Source organism: Rhipicephalus sanguineus, chromosome 11, assembly GCF_013339695.2.
Source record: "Rhipicephalus sanguineus isolate Rsan-2018 chromosome 11, BIME_Rsan_1.4, whole genome shotgun sequence".
In the NCBI taxonomy this organism is placed as follows: Eukaryota; Metazoa; Arthropoda; class Arachnida; order Ixodida; family Ixodidae; genus Rhipicephalus; species Rhipicephalus sanguineus.
This window is the reverse complement of record NC_051186.1, coordinates 125,232,693-125,259,853: the sequence shown is the minus strand read 5'-3', so window position 1 is coordinate 125,259,853 and position 27,161 is coordinate 125,232,693. Positions and strand designations below refer to the sequence as shown.

The 27,161-nt window shown below is 45.5% G+C and overlaps 1 pseudogene; it reads left to right on the top strand.

The window, feature by feature from the left end:
- Positions 1-23,216, top strand: part of LOC125756448 (uncharacterized) — a 31,690-nt pseudogene extending 8,474 nt beyond the window's left edge.
- The last annotated feature ends 3,945 nt before the right edge of the window (positions 23,217-27,161 follow it).

Below are 27,161 nucleotides of genomic sequence, written 5' to 3'. Positions count from 1 at the left end.
CACAGCTATCTTTGCTATTCACAACAGGAATGAAATACGAAGCATTTCTTAGCCAACGTCATGCGACTTTAAACATATCTATCTATTATCTATCTATTCTATCTATCTATCTATCTATCTATCTATCTATCTATCTATCTACTATCTATCTATCTATCTATACTATCTATCTATCTATCTATCTATCTATCTATCTATCTATCTATCTTCTATCTATCTATCAAGCCGCCTACGGTTTGTGCTCTCCTGCCCGTTTCGTTAAAGGGGCCTGACACAAACTTCGCGGCCGAGATAGCCTGCGGATTGATTCCCGTGAACATGCGTATATCATCTGCAAAATATCAACAGCGAATATAGCTTGGAAGGTATTTTAAATGAATTTAAAATTTGCGGGAGCGATCGACATCCTCGCTTCTACTGACACCCCTCAAAGGGGACCCTGGGCACCCGCTGCTTCCGTCACGTGACCCGCTGCAAGAAGTTATGATGACGTCATAGCCGCCATGTTTTTTTTTTGCCGCGTTTGCTTCAGCAGCCTGCTTCTCGGCGGCTGTTCGCGAACCGCGCGAAAGTGCGTCACAGTTCTGTGTGCTGGCTTGATTCGAGCCGCTGCACCCGCTAGCGTGGATAGTTCCACCCTGAGGCTCGTCGTTTGTGAAACGAAACTGATACTGGTCGGTAATGAGGAGCCTGGAAATAATTTTCCGTCGCGCGACGCAGGAAACGATGTGCCGTGTTATGACTAACAGGCCCCCGCAAAACACTGCAGCAAAAAAACGCGAGGCCAGAAATTTTTGTGTCAGTACCCCTTTAAATGGGATGTATACCAATACTGATGTGGCATAACATGAGTGTATGCTGATTATCAGTGATAAGTCATAACAAGAAATCATAACATGCATGTCATAAACCGCATGATTTACACGCCACTGTCTTCGAGCTTTTGAGGCCGCTTCATTAGCATTATATATGCCAGGATTGGTATTGCGTGATAATAACAACAACAACAACAACAACAACAACAACTAATAATAATAATAATATCTGAGGTTTCACATCCCAAAACCACGATTATGATATGAGACGCCGTAGTAGAGAGCTCCGGAAATTTCGACCACCTGGGGTTCTAAATCGAAATCTAAGTACACGGGCCTAAGACATTTTCGCCTCCATCGAAAATGTAGCCGCCGCGGCGGTATTCGATCCCGCGACCTCCGGGTCAGCAGTCGAGCGCCATAACCACTAGAACACCGTGGCGGTGGTGCGCGACAAGGGTGTATTCATTCATTCATTCAGTTTATGTTAGACAAAAGGAAAAGTTTGCCTGGGTTGAAGGGACTAAAGGTAGGTTACCTCTGCCTGACTAGGGTCCTTCCACCCATACATTGCTCAGAAGCAGTGCAACAAAAATACATATTTCCCAGTTTTGTCGGGGTAACATAAAAGCCAAATTCAAAAACTAGAAAGCATACCTGAAGACATACAATTTACAATATCACGCGACAGCCCGCACCCATTTGCACCTAGCACGACAAAAAAAAAATATGTAAAAAAAAAACTGATACCATGAGAATATTAGGTTAGAAGCAGTGTTGGCGCTAACGCGTTACAAGTAACGGCGTTACCGGTAACGCGTTACTTTTTTCGGTAACTTAGTAACGTACTCGTTACAATTTCAAAACTGTAACGGGTAACGTACTTACGTTAACATTTTTTCGGTAACGTGTGGGGTCACGTTACTCGTTACTTTTTCATCCTGCAGGTGCCATTTTCCTTAAGCTCGCCCCGACGAATTCTTTTGTCGCAGCGTCGGACTGCGTTCGGCTTGCCGGGCATTGACAAAGTATGCCCGGGCGGAATCGCTTGTCGCCACACCAAAGCTTGAAGAAAGCCGCGGAATCCGCCATGAGAAACTGCTTTTCGTGGAAGTGGATTGTAGCAGGTGGATTGCCTTGCTGCCACTGCGCCTTTTCGTGCCCAAAAGACAGGCCACCCGAAGAGAAAGCGCAAGGGCTGGTCTAGACCATACCATGTGCTGATCGTGACGCCTTCGTACGTGGGGGAAACAAAGACTTTCCCCGAGAGGCTGCGACAACATAAAAACGACGTCCGCAAGTTCGAATGACAGAGCACACTCGCCCGAGCACAGCGTGGTGAACGAACACCACATCGAATTTGACAACTCCCGTGTCGTCGACTTAGACGCCAATTACTATAGGCGGCTTTTGCAGAATCCTGGCCCATCCAGGAGACAGCCGGTATGTCAACTGGTCTACTGGTGCGCTGCAGATCGAGTCTGCCTCAACGGAATTCTTGACATCATGGAGAATAGGGGTGACCGCATGGCAGGAAGAAACCCTGAAAAAGAATGCGAGTGTTTACTCCTTACCTTGGTTGGCGGCCCTCTGTTTCAAACTAAAGCCCATTAATACCGCTGTCACACGAACAGCCTTAACCGCGGTTAAGCAAACTACGGTTACGGCCTAACCACGGTTACAGGTAGCTACACGGCAGACATAACCGCAGTTAGACTCCTAATCATGGTTATCGCAAACGAGTGATTCCACGAGAAATCGACACGGATCCGAAAATGGATATTTTAGATTTGATTGGGTATTTTACATCATGTGCACATACCACTCAACAGCCGGAAAGGGACTTAGTTTCTTATTAACTGCATAATTTGCGAGGGAGAAATGTCGAACTTATGGAGGGACCAATTTCATTACTGTAAAGTTCACGGCGACGTAAAACACAAATATTGCCGTTAAAAAGAAGACATTTTGTGTATGAAATGTGTGCGCAACAATAGTAAAGTAACGTTGTTTGAAACTTGTAGAGCGAAGGAAACTATTTTTTTTAAATGTCTAGATGTGCGAAATCGTATTATAGCTGCTACAAAGTTGATAAGGCTTATCAACTTTTTGAAAATAAGTTTTGCTTCTTTCTATCCGCAACTGCAGCTAAGTTTTGCGAGCGAGGCTGATCTTGAACACCTTCACATAAACGCTCGCAATTTTTGCGGTAATTGTACAGGTTAAAATGACAAAAAATGTTTATGCACAGATGTTATTTCCCGTGACTAAGCCATTGAAGCATTTCTTTACTACTAGAAAATTTTCGCATCTACTTTGCTACTAGAAACACGCCGTTAGAATTACTGGAAATTTCTTGAGAGTTCAGTCATGATTTTCTTTGCGGATAGCGTTGATGATTGAATCTCATGTTGTGTATAATCTCTCATTGAGAAAAAAATGGCTTCACCATGTGCCAGAATCAGAAGCCATCACACGTAACTCTACAAGCAACTTTAAGCCACTATAACAATGCTAAGGCCTGTACATTTGTGCACATAGTCCAACCCAGACTAGACGCCTGAGCTTTGGGAGCGAGTCTTAGCCAGCCCCACCCTCGAAGACCTGCGCCAGCTGACAGCGAGGGCTGTCGACGCGGCGAAAGCCTATGGTTTCCTGAAAGGGGGAGGCCACCCCGAAGACGACGCTTAAATATTACCGAATGAAAGATGTTTATTCTCTCTCTCTCTCTCTCCTTAAATCGGCATTTTGGGTGTAATCGTTGTTTGGGTTAGAAGATTTATGTGAAACATAAATTTCAAGTTTAAAAAATTCTTATTGTGGGTTCCTGCAGCAATCACACGTTGATTAAAATTTATGATTGCGGAATAACGGCAGAGGTAACGTCCGTTACTTTTTTTTCGGTAACGGTAACGGTAACGCGTTACATTTTTGTAGGTAACGCAGGGCGGTAACGCGTTCCTTTTTTATAGTGTAACGAGTAACGTATTTAGTTACTTTTTTCAGTAACGTCTACAACACTGGTTAGAAGACACAGTGCTATACAGAAATACACATCTCAAGAAAAGAGACTTTTACACAATATTACAAATGTACAAACAACACTAAAAGAAATATTTGTAATAGATAATATAGTTAGGGCACGGTACAAGAAAGGAAGTACACCTTAACTTTTTCCTTCAGACTCTTTTTAGCATTACTTTGTTCTAGAAGTCCACGGATATAGCTGTTGTTGTCTATTAGATGAGGTATTTGATAAGATAAGGTTTGCTTTCCGTAAATTGTCCTAAATAAAGGTAATCGAAAACGGTCAAAGCGTAGATCATAAGGACTTTCTCTTGGGTAGCAATGCTCCATGTAACTGCCAATGTTGTTTCCTATCTCTTTACTGATATATAAGGTGAGTTTAAGATTGTATAATTGGTAGACAGTCAGTATCTGAAGCTTGCCGAAAAATGTAGGAGTGTGTTCCCTAGGTTGCAGATTTTCTATAAAGCGGACAGCTCTTTTTTGTAAAACTAATAGCCTGTCTTGGTTGGTTTTTGAAGTAGTGCCGCAAATTAAAAGACACTAATGTAGACATGAATGAGCTAAAGAATAATATAGCTGGAGCTTCAACCAGCTTGGAACTAGGGACCTAAGTTTTTATACAACAGAAATCGATCTAGGCATATTTGCATGTATTTTGTTTATTTCTGGTGTCCAGCTTAGGTGCTCATTGAAATGTGCACCTAAAAAATTAAACAATAGGACACGTTGAATCTCGTTATTTTCAAACCAGAGAGAAATTTTATAATCTTCACACTTGTTTTTGCTCTTAAATAAGATAAATTTAGTTTTACTAATGTTCAGTTGTAGTTGATTTGAATCAAGCCAGTATGAAAGAGAGATCAAGCACTCGTTCGCTTTCTTCTCTAGATCTTTTAAAGAGCTGCCAGAGGAAAAACAGGCTAGTATCGTCTGCATACATGACTATAGAAGAAGCTACTGGCACACGGACGATGTCATTTATGTAAATAATAAAAATAGGGGTCCCAGTATAGAACCCTGTGGCACACCTAGTTTTACTGGCTTTAAATGCGATTTATACCCATGAACATATGTATACTGTAACCTGTCTGTTAAATAGCTACGTACTAACTCTAGGGGCAACACCTCGAATGTCATAGTATGGTAATTTTTAAACAGAATATCGTGCTTAACCGACTCGAATGCCTTCGAAAGTCTAAAAATATTCCCAGGGTGAACTCCTTGCGGTCTATATTTTTTAGCTATTTGTTTTTAATGCCAAGTAAAGCCATTCGTAGATTTCTTTTCACGAAAACCGAATTGCTCACTGACAAGTAATTCATGATCATCAAGAAATTTCGTTATCATCGTTTTTATTACATTTCCTAAAACCTTCGAAAATAAGGGTAATGCCGATATCGGTCGGTAATTATTAAAATCATTGATCCCTTATGTAAAACTGCCACCCTAGCAGTTTTTATAGACGCTGGGAAAATGCCTGTTAGTAGCGCTCTGTTACAAATATGTTGTAAAGGTGGTGAAAGGAAGTTTGCAACAAAAGTTATTGGAATAGCTTTAATAATGACGAACGTAAGTGACTGGTCCTAACGTGCAAATTATGGCACGCATGTCATGTACAACATAATTTACATGACATGGTCTAGGGGCGATCACGGCAGTTTAAGTAAGTGGATATATGCCAAAATTTCTATTACGAGACATTTCTGTATGACGACCGTAAATGACAGGTGCTAACATGAAAATCTTGGGTTGCATGCCATGGTTTTCATGTTACGACGAACATAAATGATGCAGATGGTAACATTAAAATCATTACATGCATGTCATTTTCAAGTTACCACCTGTCACTTAGTGATATAATCACCTCACGCAATACGAATTTTGGTGTATACCAACCTAACGAACCGGCCGCTTGCACACCATGAGCGTGGCATGTAAATCATGTTTTAGATGACATTCATATTATTTTCATGTCGCCACTGTCATTCACGTGTGTCATACCAGTCACGCGACATAATACAAATTTTGGTTGTATATCAAGCTAGCGAACCGGCCGCGAGCCCAACATGAGCGCCGCGGGTAAATCATGCCGTACTTGAGATTCATGTCATGATTTTCATGTTACCACCTGTCATATATTTTCGTCATAGTCAGGACACGCAATACCAGTTTTAGTGTATGTCAAGCTAGCGAACCAGCCGCGAGTACACTATGAGCGTAACAAGTAGACAATGCCGTACATGACATGCAAGTCATGTTTTCACGTTACCACCTGTCATTTACGCTCGTCATAGAGAAATGTCTCGTCATAATGGTTTGATATATATATACATTTGTTAAACGGCAGCAAGCGCCCCGAGACAATGTCATGTAAATCATGTTGTACATGATGTGGGTGCCATGATTTCCACCTTAGGATCAGTCATTTATATTCGTCTTACAATCTTGTCACGCAATAACAATTGTTATATACGTATATAAGGTTAACGAAGCGGCCGCAGGAGCACCAGACAGTGGCGTGTAAATCATGCGGTTCGTCACATCCATCTTACGACGTGTCACTTATATTCGCCATAGTCATATTAAACCATATCAATTTTTGTATACGTCCCGTTAACGAAATGGGCAGGAGAGCACAAAGTCGTGGGCGGATAGATAGATAGATAGATAGAATAGATAGATAGATAGATAGATAGATAGATAGATAGATAGATAGATAGATAGATAGATAGATAGATAGATAGATAGATAGATAGATAGATAGATAGATAGATAGATAGATAGATAGATAGATAGTACGTTCAAAGCCGCAGAAGTCCGCTCAGAAATGCTTCGCAGTTAATAAATGCCGACCGCTGAGCGCGTAAATGCCGCGCGGTTCGTATTTCTTGATCGCGCAGTATGCGCGCGTGCGCGTGTAGGCAAGTAAAACTGCCGCTATTTCTTTCCTAATCAGTTGGATAACAACAGTATGCTTGATTCGGGGCTGCAAAAGCGCACGCAATGCGTAAAACACGCGTTACTCCGCGTATAATCAACATCGCGCCGCCGCAGCTTCAGCCGCGCTGGAACGAATATGGCGGCGGGCCGAGCGGTCGCAGTACTTTTCCCATTCCAGTGACTTCACCGCGACCGCGGCAGTTGCGCCATCTATGGTGTATCTGGCAAGCGGGGTGTTACACGCGACGCGGACACTCATCTCTCGTCAGGCCCTTCAGAAGAGCTCCGAAGTTTTACCTGATGACCTCTTTTATCGCAGCTGTACTATATCTTTCAGTTGGTGTACTCGAGTCGGCGTTTGCCTAATATTTTATATCTTGTAACTTTTGTTTGATGCTGAATTTCTTCTGCATAGTAATCCGCATTACTTGCAAATGTGCGATGAATAATTCCTCGCTGTAGACACAATAAACACTTTAGCTGGATATTCTACGGTTAGCTGGATATAGTGCGTCAACCTGCATCAGAGAATACCCGTTTTCATGCAACAGCATACGACCGGAACAATGTACAACCGACATACTTGACGTGCTTGACATGCTTGACCATGCTTGACATCTGAGACGATTCTGCCATGGACATGCTGGACATCTCCGATTGGTCACCCATTTCTGAAACAAAAAGCAATATTGCGACATGGTTACATAGATTACACCAATGCACTGTCTCGGACTTTTTCAGAAAAGCGAACAAAGATACAGCTGGAGAGCGAGCGGAACAGCGGCTCACGAGACGATAGCTAGAGCCAGTTCTGTCTACTGCCTGTGCTGCCTACACTTTGACAATGTATGGTAATGAGTGACATATAGGAAAAAACTTAGTTTCTTTAACTCTTCCTTTGAAAATACTTTTGGCGGCAGCATTCGAACGGGTGTATAATCTATGTAAATAGTGACCACTCCCGCAAGAAATAAGTGCGGTAAGACTCCATTATAACGGCGCTCTGCTACATCGACACATTGCCCTTCGTAGAAATATGTTTACTGTGACGCTATTCATGTTACAGTTACTTCTCAGTTGGGGCAGATAGTGATAACTGTCACATAGAGGCGACACTGCTGAAAGGAAAATGCGCCGTGACCGTGATAACCACTTTCTGACCGAGTGATGTGATCGATTGTGACGTAAAAGAAGTGCTTCATGTTGATGTAACAGCTCAATGAGACAACCACTCGACAGCGCACACAAAGCGCTGACTGACCGCCTTCAATCATTGGCCAAATGGCACATGGTTTTCGAGTCCAAAGGTAAATTAACCACAGAAGGTTGTTGTGCTTACTCCCTTAGATGGCTATCTTACGCTCTGCTTTGTTGGCTTGATATCAATCTCCCTTTCTCCGTCAACGTCAATCGCGTTCCTTCCTCATATGCAGGACAAGGCATAAGCCGATGTGGATAGTTGTACACATTAGTAGAATTTCTCTTTGCGAACATTAGATTCCGAGCGTGCGCTTCGCCATGCGCCTTCAAACGGGCTCCTCAGAGTGCCGACGAACGTAAAAAAGAAGACGGCGGTGCCACCCGAAAACCGCGTTCATGGGACGGTGCCAACCTCCAATAGACCTTTACGATCACGCATCTCTTGGACGCTTCCAAACGGAGACTTTGCGGTCGTCAGCTCCGCTCGTCACCCAACTTTACGAAGTGAATTGACACTGCGTTTTGAACACCGGAGCTGTTTTAAGCTTTTCGTTGCGCCGGGTAGTGCGAAGAGAAATCGTCATCATCATCATGAACAGGCACGCGCTTGCTACGTCCTCTTCTGCTTCGCTGCCACAACACGTGCACCGATTTGTCTGGCATGCATCTAATACACTTGATGCGCGAGTCTCTTACGTGAGTGAAAGTCACATAGCATTACGTCACCATTAGTCACAGTACTAAATCACGTAAGATCGCGTAAGCAGCCATGTGACAAAAATCACGTAACATCCTGTAGACCTGCTCACATGACTAAAAATAACGTAACATCTAGTCACCTGACTAAAATCAGGTAGCTTCTAGTCGCGAGACTAAAATTCGCGTAACATCACGTCACTAGTCGCAAAGGTTAAATTATGATGATGGGCGTTAGTCGTCGATACGGAGATGTGCCACTAGACGTCAATGTGAGTGCGTCCACATCAAGCGGTGCTATATCTCCCAAACAACAGTACACATTGTAGAAGCTCTCATATACTAATGCACTATAACAATCAACTACCTCTGTGATGACACGCTTCACTTTCGGTTATACCGATTCGTATGACAGAGGGATGAGCCATGTTTTTCTCCATGCAGAGTCAAGATGAACTGCATACGACAATTTAAGGACAAATCGCACGTTTCACGACCGTGACGTAACAATATTGTCAATAACAGTTTCAGGAGTTATTTTATTGCGATAGCATTTATATGGACAATCTCTTCCCACAGCTACCGGTGCACAAATGATTAAAGTGTTTAGATGCAGAAATGAGCAAGTAAGAATGCACACAGCGGCAGAGTTGCGCAACAGAAAAACGTCTACAAAATCGTGATGAGCAAGTAAAAAAAAACGCCAGGCCTGCGCGGAAAGCGCCAGCACAGTCACAGCGAAAGCTGGCCGAGTGGCATGTCTAGAGCCCGTTCTAAACTCTCTTGGGGCTACTAATACAAGTACACTAGCAAGGTAACCACTACGCATAAACCAAAATTTTTGTTGAAGTTGGGAATGCATCTACTAAGCCCTTATTGTCATTCTGCGGTGAAGCGAGGTACCAGCTACACGTCTGTAAGGTATTATTGTGCACTTTGTCGACGCTACGAATGATGACGATGAAGAAATATGGTTCAGCCCTTTGTAATGGGTTGGAACTTTAAACGGGCCCCAGGTATGTAATTTGCATTGGGTGACGCCCGGTCACTATTTCCCTCTCCCGCCATGCTGTATAACATAGGTTGACGGGGGCGAGAGAGAGGGGGGGGGGGAAAGAACTTTATTGAGACCCCGAAGAAACGGATCATGCGCTTATGGGCTTCTTGGCAACCAATACAAGTGCACTGCGAGGAACCCACTGCGCTATAAATCATTGTAATTTTTGAGAAGTTGGGAAGCAGGCACTGTGCCACATTTCTACATTTTACGGAGATCCGTGGTACCTGCTAAACGCATGTAAGGCATTATGCGCACTTTGTTGATGCTGGGCCTGATGACGAGGAGAATTATGGCGGAGCCTTTGTAATGAGGTGGAAGCATTCAACAACCTACTCGTTGCGCAATTCGCATTGTGTGACGCCTGGTTACCGAATTCGCGTTGTGCGACGGTTGTTGCTCATTTTACTCTTCTACCACGCTATATTGCAAACGTTAATGTGGCTCCTTCCCGACTTGAAGCCTGTATAGGACCTTTTTGCAAAGCAGTTTCAAGCACCGGCATGGCTCATAGGCAATAAAGAAAAAAAGAACCGGCATGGCTCAGAGGTTAAATAGTGGGCTACTACGCAGAGGCCCCAGGTTCGCACCTCGTTCCATCCTGGAATTTTTTTTCTCATTTCGTTTTTTTTTCTGATTTCAAGCGATACTGGTTACGGACACCGGTGGCGGCGGCGGCAGCGGCAGCGGCGGCGGGACAACTATGGCGCCAAAACGGCCGCTGAAGTGATCTCATAACAGTTTTCGCTGTAAAACTGTAGAAGGTTGCTGGTGACCTACCTCCACGCAATGTTTTTTTGTGTGTGAACGAAAATTTTATTAGCGATTGCGTATGGCTAGAATGTTATTACTCTTTCCTGCTGGAACATTGGTATTCTTTCAATAGATATGCACGCATGCAATGCAGCACCAACCAGAACGGTTATCTCCTCAGTAAAAATTGAGGCGAACTCTGTTCTCCTAAGAAATTAATAAGTTAACATGAAAAATAAATTACGGAAATTACATTACAGACCAAAAAAATCAGTACCAAGGAAGCCAGGTTAATCAGGACAGTTTCAGCATTATCAATGTATGGCTATATCTAAGTACACGGGCTTTCGGCCTTTCGCCACCATCGATGTGGGGTCACCGTGAACGGGAGTCATCGAACCCGCGCCCTCAATCTTACCAGCACTCTACCTCAGCCGCTAATCTACCAGGCCGGGCAAGAATGCGACCATCCAAGTGTGGCCGCCGTGAGCGGCAAATCGAACCCGCGCCCTCAAGCTTACCAGCGCCCTAACTCAGCCGCTAATCTACGACACAGGGCAAAAATGCCATCGTCGAAGTGTGAATGCCGTGAACAAGAATCCAACCCGCTCCCTCGAGCTTCCCATCGCCCTACCTGAGCCGTTAATCTACCATGGCAGCATAAAAAGGAAGCCAGTAAACACTGCACGAGACGAGCAGTTAAGAATTCAGCTACAGGCTTAGCTTAAACCGGAACAATAGTGGCGAGAAATTGGAGTGCTTGAAAGTTAGCCTATACATAATTGAGTTAATATGAATAAATCCTACGATCAGTATTATGGCACGTTTTTCTCTTCGGGGAAGAATAGTGCCTGAACCTCTGCGCCGCTGTTTTATGTGTTCCATCCACAAAAAAACATGAATTGCGATCGGACTCATCATCTATGCTACGCTTGGCCCGAGTCGTCCATAAAGGTGAACAAGTAGCACTTACTTGCTGGCTGCTTTGGATTCGCTTGAAAACCGGAGAGGACAGAACGGGCTTGCTTGCTGCTTCGACGAACGAGCCCAGATGATGATTGATGATGTTCCTCTACACATGGCTCATACCCACTCTGGGGGATTGGCCAAGAATTGTAGATTTAAAACTACTAAGTAACACAAAAGACAAGCACACATAAATAGAACTAGTGCAATAATTATTTCTACATCAGTCAAGACTTCTCATCCTAACTAGAAATTAGAATAATGAAATTACTGTGATACCGAACGTCTTCTTTTTTATTGATTTTTTTTCTTATTGATTCATTGCTATTATCGGAACAGGTTTGCATTTAAGAACTTAAAAACAAATTCGTTTTCTTTCCTGAAGGAAAGCAATTACAGCATCAAAAACATTCCTGTGGCTGACGCCCAAATCTGAAGCACCAAGGTGAGAATAGCGTCTATGTTAAAATTATCCCAGATTCGTTATGCTTCTTTTTCGTTTAATGATCATACGCACGCTCTGCAGGGAAACGGGCGACGTGCGCGGCCATTAAATAAGGTAATAATTTTATACAGAAGACAGCAGGAAAAATGAAGTAAAAAACACTCGCAAAAATACTTTGCGGAAAGCATATCCTGAGAATCGCCCAAACAAGTTATAAAATCTGCTACGGCTAAGATATCAGGCAGACTCCAAGGACAGATGCTCTAAAAAAAGAATCTCCGGAATGAAATCGTGCCAGTTGCCCTCAGTCGTGTAGCAGAAATTTCTTGATAAACAGCACCAGAATATATAAATGCGAACGATAATCGCACATATGCTACACATATTGTGCCCAGTTGGAAGGGCGGCAGGCCGATATGCGACGATGAAAGTTGAAAGCACGATTATAATAATGTAATCGGTTGAAAATGCTCTCTTGCTCGTTTGGATGGAATTTTTATGATTAAGACAACAGCAGGTGTCGATATTGTAGATCTGAGCGGAACGCTCAGTTTATGGCACGCAACCACACCGGAGGATCGCCGAGAACAGGGTACTTTTCATGAAATACTTAAATATTAATGTTCTATTTTATCAAATAAAACTAAACGAAAGAAACATAAGAAAACATTAAATCTTATGCATGTGTAACTAGGAAAATTCTCATATATATACCGAATCAAAGAATTTGCAAGAAAAAAATACGGAAATTTAGAATAAATAATCATAAGGTGTAAGCACTGAATCTCTAGCCAAAATTTCTTTGACCTGTAAGAAACTCCTGCAGGCAACGGCAACACTCCCGTCGCTGTGTATAAAAGACGAAGCCCTAAAATAAAGCATATGTGATACTTTAAGTCTAACCATAGCAGATAAAAGCGTCCGTCTCAGGGAATATTTCGCAAGAAAGAATGTTTATTACAAGGTGTAAAATGCTTTTATTCTCTACTGGACTCAACAAAAAGAACAATTAGAGGAAAATGACAGACCATATCTGTCCTTGTTCTTGTTCACCTATAACTATGACTCACACCCAATGTGGGGGATGGCCAAGGATTTCATCTGGCGGGCTGTTATTCCTTTTCTTCTACAACGAACGGCTTCTTCTTGGCCACTCGCGCAGCGCGAGCGTGTGCAAACGATTTCAGAGTTCTACTCTACTTCTTAGCCGATTCTAGTACTGCCAAGCTTTAGGTATAGTAAACGAATCATTTGCAGAAATGTGTTCATTTACGTTGTTTAACTCTCCTTCGAAAATGTGATACAGATGCGGGAAATCAAATGATGTAGAATGAATTGATATGTGCCACAAGTAATAATGATGAGAGAGCAGTTGAACATTGTATTCTTTGAAATCAGTTACAGTGGTGAACTGGTGGTCAGGTGGTACGCGCTTCCTTATTTTTGTTGCTTTACAGGGGAATCACTAGGAACATGATATTGGAAAGAATACACATAATGTAATCAGTCGTCTCCTTATCGGTGATAACTATGATGCAGTTTTTGCATATAAAACGTGCATAATTACGGCACCTCTGAGTCGAAGCACAATAAGATTTACGGCGTTATTTGGACATGGAGGAATCTTCTGTGAAAGAATATCACACATTTTTGTTCAGAATTTTTAGTGTTCTAGCACGACAAAACAAATTATAATGCATCAATGATTGAAAGTATTTATTAGTAAATGATGTGAGGGGAGCGCACATCCTCTGCCGGGATAGGACGTTGCGAGTCTACAGAGTCGTGCAGTCTCTCACGATACCTTGGGAGGGCTTCCAGTCGTTTTAGAGGTAATCATTCCTACTGAGGTGGTGTTCTGTCAGTACTGCAGTCTATCAGTCCCGTAAGCCGCCCTGATGAAGCCACTTTGACTACTACTATTTTGTACAATAATATTTGAGGGCTTAAATTCGTAAGCAGCACTTTATGGTAGTTCCTGCATGCTGTCCAGAATCCAGCCCGTAATCAGATACATGGATACCCAATGACACCGCAAGAAATCCTTGTTAAGGCTCATTACAAGATCAGAAGTCCTAGAAACAACCACCCAGATAGCCACAGTAGGCCCCGCCCCACCGCTTACTAAAATTAGTGAGCTTCTGGTGGTGCTGGGGCTCAAGCCCAGTATCTCCCACACAATGTGAACGATAGGCCACTGCTGTTGTACGAAAAGTGACATGGTGCTTAACATACCTTGAATGTTAGTATCAGATAAGAACTATTGCAAGCGAACCACCGCAATGATAACCTGGAAGGATATAGACGCGGCAGTCGGAAGAACGAGCGATAATGGTGCTCAGGCAAGACATGATGTCCCTCCCTTTCATTTTATTGGATAGCAATTATATGCAGACACTCGGTGGATTTTCGCCGTCGCCGTCGCTTTTACCGTTCGCCGTCATGCCAGGATCTAATATATATAATATATATATATATATATAGGGCACAAAAATAAGGTAACCAGAAAAAATTCTGAACCACCTTAACGGGGATTCGATCCACCAACCTCCCGCTTCCCAGCGCGCTGCGTTAGACAGCTCAACCACACGCCTGCATGCGCCGGCGAAATAACGGTGAGCTATTGTACGCACCTTTTAACGCTGGTGGTGCGCAGATCTGAGTGAAGCTTTAGCGTGTTCTATCACGCAACCTCCTCCACTTTCTTTCAATTTGAACATTGCACTTGAGACGCGCACGACAAAGTGGGCCCCTTTCTGTACCCACTCCTGATGTGGAACGAAAAATAAATCGCGCCAGATCCACGAAGTGAAGATGATTGAGAAGCTGGCTCGGAAATAATCGGGTACACTCTAAGCCAAAATGGGAAAATGAGAGTAACTGCGGGTTTTAGTCCTAAAGACCAACTGTTACTCCCCAAAAAGACGAAGTGGAACAAGATGGCTGACATGTCTCAAGTGCGGGGAGTAACCGTTTAGGGTTAGGTGGAAGGGAGCAACAGAAGGACGAACGGCAACCTTTGCTCTCGGCGCGCAACTGCTCTCCTGCAGGACGCACCCTGTATCGGTCGATGCATGGGCCACATTTTCTTGCGGGCTGGCGTAAGGAAACTACTTTTTGTAATCTGAACGGAGAGATACGCACGGTAATAGGGACATTGAGCTTGTACGTATACTTTTGAACGTTACCGTGTTACCGGAACACATGTTTTAGAAAAGTTTTAGCTCCCCGTACGCAAACGTTTACGTAAGTACGTAAACTGATACCTTTACGTTTGATTAAACCATGAAATGGTGATGATAACTGCACTTCAATTATATTCAAGTTAGATAAGATTGTATCACCGCTGCGGCAAAATCACGAGGAGTTTTTAGCGTGTACAGTATCCCGGTATACGCAAAGGGGTGTAAATACAGAGTTATCCGACGATGATGTCGCCATCTTCTGACGCCTCGTGCAACCATAGTATGGGCACGTTTGTTTTCGTCGAGTGTTTTTGAGGAAAAAAATGATTGAAAAGATAACTCATTCGTAATTATGCCGCGGCAAGGCATTTACACCAGAGATAGAACGCACAATGTTTCTGCAATAACAATTTTTTGCTTGCCTGGTTCATCTTGTTCCCGCTAGATGGCATCACCTATTCAGCCTGTCGGGGGTATTTATGTCAAGGCTTCTCACGTTTTTACGGCTTCGGTATTCTATTTCTAGCTCACTCTAGTGACTTTAGCCGCTGCAACAAGGTGATGGCAATTGGCGCTCGCACTTCGGCTTATTTTTACTCGGCGGCTGGAGCCTCGGTAAAGCGGGTATCGCGAATAGCCGCGAATGAAGGTGGATTTGCGAGATAGGGCCGTAAATGTAAAGTCAATCCGGCGAGTAGTTCACGTTCCGTAAAGGCCCGCGCATGCACAGATTCCTTCCGGCAACTCGTAACACGGTAAAGAAAAGCTAAAAGCCCCTAATGCAAGCTAAACGTTCCTAATAAAACGCATGGTTGCACTAGAACGCCAGCACCTGAAGCTGCTGTCGTCGCAAGGTAAATGGTGTGTTTGCGTATAACACTTGGCATAAATATATAGCCTGAGAATGTGGCAATAAACTGCGAAGCTTCGCGAGACTCCGTATATACTTCACGACAAAGAAGCGGTTGAGAGAAGTACACAGTTGATAGATTTTACATTTGCGGTTTTTTGCTGAACGGCAGTCTCCAGTACAAATCAGCAAAAGCCCCGACTGCAGGGTTGCAGCAGAGATCACGCAACGAACACTTTTATCGCGATGCGCAGAAAGACCGACAGCGAGCTAACACGGCTGCCCCCCCCCCTCATCTCTACCTTGTCACTGGCTGATTTTGGCGGGAGGGCAGCTATCGCAATCGGGTCCGGTAGTTTGACATTGCGTTTAATCTCAGAGCAAATGGACGTTATCAGCTCGGGCTGTGTTGTCTTTTCAAAGGGGAGGTGACTTCCGCAAAAAAATAATAATATTGATATTAATAATAATAATGATAATAAAGAAGAAACACACCTCCAGGCACAAAAGAAAAAAAGAAATTACTGGCCTTTTAGCTAGCGCAAAAGGGAGCTCTGGCAAAGCCTGTGTTTTCGCGAGACTCATTACCCTGATGTTTTCAGATGTTTACACTGTTACTTTTGATTCTCTTTCGAACATCACCACTGGCTCTGCACGCCTATGCTCATTTCATTAACGTGTCAGAACGCGCAACGACCCGTCGGTACTACATAGCCCCGTTTACTTTCAGGTGGGGCCGTAGCGTGTGGTGGCTTAGTGGTTAGCGTACGCGCATGGCGATTAAGTGGTCGCGAGTTCGAATCCTGTGTGTTTGTTGCAAACTTTCTGAAATTTATTTTGAATGAGATGTTTATATCGTTTGTACATCCAAACAAATATCTGTATAAACCTCAATATGCTCTATAAGTCAATCAAAAACGATTTTTTTTGGCCCAAGAAGAAACTAAGGAGTAATGGGAAGGAGCATCCGTTGCTCCCTTGAGGAGCATCAGGAAGGAGTAACAGATGGTCCTCAAGGAGCGACTGGGGGGACTAACCGTTCATCCTCTGAAGTAGCAACTGAAAGGAGAGCAACGGTTCGTCCCCTTGCCGTTGCTCCTTTTAGGAGAGTAATGGGAGTGGCAATGCACTTGCTCCCTCAAAGGAGGAACCCCTATACCCCCGTTGCTCTCTTTTGGCTTAGAGTGTAAACCGTGAATGCTCCGTGCAATTCCTCTACTGTCATATAAAGACGTCACACGTTGTTATAGTAGCGATTGTGGTCAGGTTGTTTTTGAACCACAAGCGGTCGCAGATCTTGCAGCTGTGGCCGAACGTATAGTCGAGGATGTCGCGTTTGAAGCGCGCGTCGGCACCACCAACTTCAGGTAGTGGCTGCTTTCGGCGCTTGGCCGCTGCATACCGCGCCCGTACCTCTTCGAGGTTTTCTTGCCGCCGCATCCGCGCTTCTCGGGCTTCGCGGGCTTGTATCTCGGGGTCTGCACGACGCTGACCTCTCTGCGGCCTCGCGAGCTCTCACCGCAGGGTCTTAGCGGCGAGATCGCACTGCTGCTGCCTTGCGAGCCCTCCGCTCCACCGCCTTGTTTACGTCGTTCATGTTATTAGTATCGAAGCGCACGCCGGAGCGGAGCGAGCGCCGCATGCTACAGTTGGCTATGCTACATGTAGTTTTGCCTGCGTTATTATCATCACCAAGGCACTCGAAGAACAAGAGGAAGAAGACTTCTCTTTCGCGCGAGCGTGCGCATGCTACAGTTGGCTATGCTATATGTGGTTTCGCCGGCGTTAATATGACCATCTAGGCGCTCGAAGAACAAGAGGAAGAAGACTTCTCTTTCGCGCGAGCTGGGTCTGTAGCGGTCGCCTCTTGGACTAAGGTTACAGTTATGGCGCGGGACTTCGCCCCAGCTGAAGAACCTGGCGAGCTAGCTCCTAAAAAAAAAAGAACGCCGGGCACACCTTGCGTCAGACGCCCCAGTGCAGGAGGAGACGTAGAGGGGTCACTCCACATCCGCAGTTTAAAAGAGAAACAAATATCTAAGAGCGTCTGATTCTCCATTCTCGACACTTGTAGCGCATTGCTCAAGCACAAAGACGTAACAACAGTGACTGGTAAATGCGAAGCATGTCTTAGCGAACCTCAGGCACTTTGGGCGTATCTACGTATCTATCTATCTATCTAGCCGCCTACGTCTAGGGGCTCTCCCGGTCGTCTCCATAGATTGCAATATACCAAAATTTGCATAGTATAGGATGAGTGCATGACGAACGCGATTCACTGGTGATGACATGAATAACGCAAAATACCAGTCGCATACGTCATGAAACCCTTTCCCTCAGTCCCGTGTGGCACACACCCTCATAACAGAGTTCATGTTCGGGTATGTGCCACAGGTTTGACCCAAGTCTCAATCAAAGCAGTAACCGCGGACATACACATTGACAGAACGAAAGTGATAATAATGGTAATTGTTGGGGTTTTATGTCCCAATACCACGATATGATTATGAGAGATGCAGTAGTGAAGGGATGCGGAAATTTTGACGATATGGTTTCATTAACGTGCACTGGCATCGCACAGTACACGGGCTTCCAGCATTTCGCCTCCATCGAAATGCAACCGCCGCGGCCGGGATCGAACCCGTGACCTTCGGATCAGCAGTCGAGCACCGTAACCACTACACCACAGTGGCCGACGGAAGGAAAGTTAGGCAGCTGAAGACAGAGCAGCCCTGGAAGACGCTGGGCTACCATCCACTCGTCCACGTGATCCGTAACATCGACCACGTGAATTACGCAAAAACTGGGGTCAATGCTTCTTGCAATAACTTTGCCGAGAGAACAATGTCCCTACTGACTACCGGTGACTTCAGCATTGATTTATCAAAACCCAGCAACGCCTGGTTCTTAGACGGCATGAAAGACGGCTTGGATGTGGACAGGGCATCACAAGACATCGGTGCCACGTCCAGGACAGGAAGCATAACATAAATCAGTTCTTGGTAAAAGCCATCCGCGGTTTCAACAAGCTCTACTATACCTCGCACTTCACTACACTTAACCGTTCGTAACCGCGCTCACGAACGGATCCGATAACAAGTCCTGTCCAGCTGCTGGTGCTCACTGATCAGGGTGATGATGACCTTATTAAAGAACTGCCAAGAACCTCTTCCACACATGCACACGGGTTCGTGAAACGTCCGTGCGTTCCCCATCGTAACAGATAAAGCAACTGTAACGCAACTCTAACAACTGCAACAGTGACTGTAACGTGCGTGCAGTGTGCCTGCTCGTGCCACTCGGCTGTGTGTATATCTAGGGAAACTTTTATGAATAAGCTTAGTTGCGAGTATCGCCTGTCCTGTGCATCTGTGTTCCTTCGTTGCCCTATTCGAATTCGCGCTATCCAGTATTGAAGAATATAAGCACTACATACCAGCTTACTGCGTCTGGTGTTGGTAACACCTGTGCTTCTGTTGGCATCGTTAAGCAACTGGTAACAACTGGTTATATATCACATGTGCGACTCTTCAAGATATCTGTGTGCGTATACCATTTGCACATTTCCCTAGCGTCATTCCGTAACGTTTCGCTCAATGGGAAAAATTGCGACACGGTCATCTTCCTGCGCATGCTCCGCATAACATCGATTTCCACGGTATTGTTGTTAGTTGACGCTTGTCGTGTGTACACCTGTGCGCTCATTTCGGGCGTCCTTTGTGCTTCAGCTGTGCGATGCAAGTATCGAGCTGCTTGTCGTTTCTCGTGTGAAATTCCACTTTCTTGCTATCGCATTCGTAGCTTCGCACTTGCGGCGAAAATGACTTTTTTTTATAACGTGACATGCGCTGCTTGTAGTCGCAGCACAGGCGAGACGTTGTTGCATGATTGCTGTCGTTTAATACTTATGCCTGCCTCTTCGGACGCTAGACCGGTGTGGTTGAGCAACTATAGACCCTTTTCATAAATACGCCACCTGACGGCGGGCTTTTCGTCAGTTTCGCTTCGCAAAGGAGCATGAGATAGCCAGCGCAAGCGTGAGGGCATGGAAAGCGAGCCGTCAAATGCTTTGCATTTTCCGACTACACCGACACCGACAAGCGCAAAAAAGAAGCTTTCGGCTCAATCAGTCTGTTTTGTTTTTTTTTTTATGTCAGTTCAGTCAGTCAGTCAGTCAGTCAGTCAGTCAGTCAGTCAGTCAGTCAGTCAGTCAGTCAGTCAGTCAGTCAGTCAGTCAGTCTCAGTCAGTCAGTCAGTCTCAGTCAGTCAGTCAGTCAGTCAGTCAGTCAGTCAGTCAGTCAGTCAGTCATCAGTTCAGTTCAGTCAATTAAATAGAGGCGGCTAAGAGTGTAGCTGTCGTCGATGTCGCTACCGCTACCATGTGTATAGACGTCAGACTCTGCCCAGGCGGCGCTGCGAAAAACACCGCCACCAGCGCCCTCATCGTAGCCCTGGCACTAACTGGGTAGTGCAAAGAGAGGCGCCCGCAAGCGAATGTGCATAGGCCGCAATATAACCCTCCTCTTTCGTTGGCGTCGAGGCGCGGTTTCCTGAAAATCAAGGACCTGGAAAGCTTCTTCCGCCAATCCACGCTTCAGAAACAAGGGAAGCTGATCAAAGCGAACTGCGAGTACAATGCAAAATAAGTTTTAGTTGTTCCCGCGCGCTGCAACTCGCAAGTACAAGCGAGCATCACCGACACCGAGTTCGAGGCAAGCCCTCCGACATCCGTTCTCTAGAGCCTAAATGCGCTAAAATCGGGTATATACGTATGCCACAGCGATAAAGTACCTACATACACGATCATTTTACTTAGCTATGCATCTTACGATCAGCGGTACAAAACTCGGTTCATCAGGGGCGAATGGCTCCGGCGATTTTCGCCTTTTCAGTTGCATTCTCCCTTCATGCATCTCTCGCTTCCTGTGCATTGGAGTGTTTTATTACGCATTTTCAAATGGTCTCTTGATGGTCGTCTTCCGTTTGTATGTACTGAAAATGGGGATACGTGCGTGTCCACTTTCGCGGGGTACAACCAAAGGCAAAACCGTGGCCTCCGAGATAGCTACGGCAACCGCGGAGGACACGGGCGAAACAAACCTGAAGGGGGTCACGACCAACATTCTGCGATTTACTTGTATGACGCACGTGGTGTTAGCTAGTTAGAACCAGAACTCTGAGCCTTCAAACGTACGTACGTCCGCGATGCTGTGTTGTGACGACGAACTCGTCGCGGCGTGCCTATCACGCGTCTCCAGTCTGCCTCTAGCTGCTCACTTCGTGTTACACGACAAGCACCGCGGTCAGAGCCTCTGCTGAGCTTCATAGTCAAGGGTACCACGGTTTTGCATCAGGGCTACGCAAAACAACAGCAGAGCCACACATTCATGCCACCGGCTGTGGAGAACGCGGGTACTTCGCTTACCCCACGCTCGCAACGGCCCGTATCCAGCGCTCTCGCTTTTCTTCCTCGTACGAAAACTATGGAAATCGGTAAAACTGAACGTTGTTATTCACTCTTTTACGTCCGTGGCAATTCACAACGCAACAGTGCGTCTTTTGCGGAGTTTCTTCGTAGCGTGCGGAGGGCTCTCGTCTGCTGCTGTTTTCGCCGTCGTTCAGGCGAGTGATCCAGCAAGCACTTCACGACGGCTCGGTGGCGCGTCCGACTAGCGGAGAGCAACTCACAGCTCTCGTTCTGAGTGCTAAATGCGCAAACACACGCAATATTAAGCTCAGTCGTTGTTTCGCACTCGCTAGTTGCACCTGGTCCCATAGCAAACTGTGCGAAGAGTCGGTCTATGCACTACTCAATACTTCTCCGACAGGTGGCGCCACACATCATGAAACCTCCAGAGTCTGACGTCTATATCTCCTAACCAGAGTAGTATGCCTTTGTTCCCAGGCCACCGGTACCTGGGTCCCGGGAATCCACAGCGCAACGGAGCTCCGGTGGACGAGGACGACGGCATAGCCAAGTCACACGACGAAGCCTACGAGCGGGCCACGAGCCACGAGGACGTCTTTGCTGCTGATCAGGCATCTGTGGCTCTCTTCTTGAACGACTTTAGACGCACGGGTAACTGGCACTCCGCATTAGGTGCAGTTGGTCTGGGCACGAAGAATATTGTGGAACAATACGTCTTGGGCCGTAGTCTCTATGGAATGCCAGGAGATAGACGGAAACGTGCACATAACGGGGAATCAGATACAGCAGACGCAAAGCGATACCAGCCTGACTCAACTACCGGCGACGCCCAAGGTGCGCAGATGTCGCAGCAGATGCACTCAGACGCCCCCACCCGTCCAGGCGGAGCAGGAGTTGGAGGTGACGGTGAAAATTCGACAGAGCTCGTTCAGCAGATTTTGCGCGTACCTCGCGACCACGGAGTGGTCACAGTCTTCCGTGACAGCAAAATACTCACCACATGGGCCTACGCAATGCTGAAGAACAATTTAGTTTATGACACCGAGAAAACGTTTCCAGGAGTTCTGACTAGCCTGTCACGCTTGCCAGTGGACCGGCCGTATCTTTACATTCCTCACGGCACCTACCTTAACCTACCAGCTCACACAAGAGCTGTTAGCTGCTCTGTCAAGGTAACCCCTCATGGTTTACGCACGCCATGGAAGACTGGCTCTTCGGTTGTCCAACCCGTCAACTCTGACATGCTAGTTTATGGCCTTAGCTCCGTCGGACTGAACCACTACTTGGATACCGGCATGTGTCGTGTGAAGAAAGGCGAGACAAACAACCGATGAAGCCAGTCTTATTTACCATTTCAGGAGAAGGACCACTCGGATCTGGCTAAGAGCTACGGGGGTCTAAAGATCACACCCGGAAACGAGGATCACGATGGCGATAACGAAAAGAGCATACCTGCGTGCATGGGTGTACCACGTCACAACTTTGCTTACGACTTTATTCACATTGACAAGGCAAGTCCCCGCTTGACCAAGTTCGTAAACCAGTTTCCGTTCAAAGGTCACGTGGGCACACCTATAGTCAACTTTGAGTACCAGTTTGAAGTGACGCATGGCTAAAGATGGGTCCAACTTACAACGCGGGAAACGAGTTGCTAACTCGTACACACCTTGGCCTGCCTGCTGACGTTGTATCCTACACCACTAGCAACATGTCAAACTACGAATCGTACGAGCAAAAGCCAGATACCAACATCACCATGCGGCTTCGGCCCGACGATATGCACGCGCGCCACGTGAAGTATTTGGACCCTATGGCAAATACTTACTTCACCCGAGGTTTAAAAACGATGGCGCACTCAACTATTCAACCAAGTTTGAGTTTTGGGGTATTGGCAGTAAGCAAGTCTAACAAGGACGACCCAGGCAGTACTGAAACGTTTCAAGATATTGCCGCCTTTTTTCAAATTGACACAGAACTGGTGGTTCACTCTGACGTAGACACCATAGTTGCCGACAGTGTTACTTTACCCTCGAACGTGGGGCCTTACTTGCGTCACTCCAACGAAAACATCAAAGCAAGTTACAACAGCCTCACACGTCACGGACGTCCAGTCAACCTCGCTCGCACGGAGTCCGAAGTTACCGAACACAAGGCAGAGCTGCAGAAGATTGCGCAAGCTCAAATTAATGCATCAAAAGAAGTTGCTTCAAGAACCCTACGCTCGGTGCCATTTTTCCCGCAATAGATTGTTCTGTTTAATGAAAGCAAAATAAAAAAGCACAACTTTTGTTTCGTTTCTTATTTACTTCACAATGCTGCGCCGTTGTCGTTGTCGTCGAAGCCTAAGAAGGGATATATATATATATATATATATATATATATATATATATATATATATATATATATATATATATATATATATATATAGTTGAAAAAAATCAAGCACGAAGGAAAAATTGTTCAGTAAAGGACTGACGTTTCGGCCGCGGGACCGGCCTTCGTCGGAGTGATGCGAACATGCGACGGTACCGCAATATAAAATGCGCAGTAACGTATCATAGCGCTGTTATTGGCTGGCAAGCGGTTGTTAAAAGCACGTGGGGAAACGGTGCGCGTGATAGGACGTGATAGGTGCTCTTAGACTTCGTGCCATCGTCAACTACGACCCTCATCCTCAATGTGGGTACCAACGACTTGACCTCTTCTACCGGACGTGTAACCTTCGAAAACTACCGTGACCTTCACATCATAGCCAAGGAACGACCAGGTATCACTCGTGTGTACGCCAGCCTGGTCCTGCCGAGAGCTACTAATCGTCATTATGGCCAGCGAAATGATGGACTTGTTCGTCACTGCAATCGTGAGGCCTGCACTTTCAATGGCCTACTGCAAAACTTCTGCCGGCGTTCCAGTTTCGTGTACTTCATCGACCATGGTTTTGAATGGTTGCCTTCCGCTCGCGTTCTCGCTGCTGATGGCGTCCATCCTAGCTTGAGGGCGTCGCGTTAATGGTACGCATCTCCAGAGACTGTGTTTTGGAAGAAAGAATGCCTTTTCTTCTTTTTGGAAAGACACGGCTCCTTGCCTGCCGATAGAGCCAATGCGCTCTCGGCAGTCAGCAAGCGAGCCGCTCAATGGCCCAAACTTTCCTAGTCTCAGTGAATTCCCTGCCCTAATTGCAACCGCACCACGACGTTCACCACCAGCGCCGCTTGCGCCAATCACTCAACTGTCATCGAACCAACCGACCCACCACCTTAGCCTCCCTGCTCCCGTGCAAGGTACAACGGACTTGAACCCTTCCGTGCAACAGCTGGCTTCCGCTGCCGTGTCCTCAACCAGCCCGCCAACCAATCAACCAGGCCCTCTGCCCGATCAGCGTCCACTAGGAACCAGGCTACGACCTAGACCGCCCCAACCAGCAACGCAAAGCGCTACGCGGACCATCCCCGAAAGACTCGGAGACAGAAAAACAAAGTGACGAACTGACTAGGTGCCTTTTGCCAGAAAGGCGAATACCTCCCATGCATTCTTAAAGTTGAGAAAACCGTGGAAAAGCGCATTCGAAACGAACTGCATGCTTCAACCCTCAGTGCATATTTAGCGGATCGTGTTGCACCTAGGGGACTTTGTATTTCTGTAAAAGCAGCCACAAGCCATATGTCCGCTAAAAATATCGCTCAATGGCATGAAATCCTTAAAAAAGCCTCTTTGGATCTTACCCGTACTGTTCAGAACCATTACCAGCATGCTGTAAACACTCTCTAAACACTGAACGACAACTGTACGCGAGTGCTGACCTCAGTGTGCATGAAATTGCCAAATTAGAAAGGTATAAAGTGAAAAGCTAAGTGAAATTTACGACAAGAAATGTAAAAAGTTGCTCCGTGACGGCGTGGACCGATCGTTGTTTCCAAAACAGGTAATAACGGCGGTCCCGACTAACTCGCTTCCTGAGCTAGATAATAGCACGCCGCCGTCCCCAACGTAGTGAACCTTTTGCATGTAGTATAAACAGGGACGAACTCCGCGTCTTGTCACGGTGCCTCACTTTTTGTCCTGCAACTGGTGGATATGACGATTTTCAATTGGCTAAGGATTTAGAGAATTTTCACGTAACATGCGCCTACGAGAATATTTCCATGACCGTCCGTCCACTAGCGACATGCAGCCAGTTGTGTTACCAATAACCGTTTGACCCCTCCGGCCCAACGTGATAAATATCTAGACATGTATATTGAAGCAGTCCAACGCGACGTGCTTAAAGCCTACGAAAAGCAAAAACCGTTTAAATCAAACATTTCATTTGAGGAAAGGAAAGCTATTTCATCACTGGCTAAACGCAGTGATATCGTGATAAAGCCAGCCGACAAAGGTGGTGCCGTTGTTATTATGAATAAAAACGGATTATATAAGCGAAGCCCATAGACAGCTTAACAATCCGATTTTTATAAGCACTTATACTATGATCCCACTGAAGAGTTTAAAACAGTTGTCCAAGATACCGTCAACGATCTCGTAAAAGATAATCAATTAGGCGACAATTGTTGGACATTGATGAACTCCTGATACCAGATAATTCCGTGCTCGTGACATTAGATGTGGTTTCACTGTATACCAATATACCCCATAGCGATGGCATCAAGGCAGTAATTCAAGCGTACGAAGAACTGTCTGATGAAAAGCCCATTGGAAGTGATACAATAGCTACCTTATTGAAATTAATCTTACAGCTTAATAATTTTGAATTTGATGGCTCCCACTACCTTCAAGTAAGTGGAACATCAATGGGCACTCGCATTGGACCTAATTACGCTAGCCTTTTCATGTCTGTTCTGGAAAATGACTTTTTAAGAAATCGCGCGTTAAAGCCTCTATATTATAAGCGATTTATAGATGACATCTTTTTGATCTGGCCCCATGGTGAAAATGAACTTTTATCTTTTATAGCTGATTTCAACACTGTTCACCAATCTATTTCGTTTTCGCATGATTACTCTCGTTCTACCGTTAACTTTCTGGACGTCACAGTTTGCATCTCTGACAACAAACTAACCACTAGGCTTTACAGGAAACCTACAGACAGGCACCGTTATCTTCACTTTAAAAGTTCGCATGTAAAACATTGGAAAACCAGTATACCGTACAGTCAGGCGCTCCGCTTTAAGAGAATTTGCTCTGAGCAGTCAGACTTTTATGCAAACTGCGCACAACTCCGCGAATCTTTGATCCAGCAGCAATACCCACCCCGCATTGTTGAGGATGCCGTCAAAAGCCGATGCGCTGAATCGCAAGGATTTGTTTAGCGCTAAAAAGCAACCATCCGTTCAGGCACAAAGTAATCTAGTTCTAACACACTCAGCATCGGTGCCAACGTTTCCTCAATTCTCAAGAAACATTTCAACATACTAGCGCACAGTGCTCATCTTAAAGTAATCTTTCCATTGCCACCTCGGGTAGTCTTCAGACGGTCTCGCAATCTGCATGACATCCTAACTTCATCTAAAACAAGGGTTCCCGATATTGTCGGTTGCCGACTTTGCAAAAAACCACGATGCAAGGTTTGCGCGCATATGAGGACGTCACACGTTGCTAAAAGCACTGCTTCTGATTTCTTCTATAAAAGTAAAGGAAATTTTACGTGTGACACTTACAATTGCATCTATTTGCTCGAATGTTCCGTCTGCAAATTACAGTACATTGGACAAACCGAAACGCCCTTCAGATATCGGTTCAACAATCACAAGTGTCATGCTGCCACCATTCCTAACCTTCCGCTATCAAAACACGTGCACA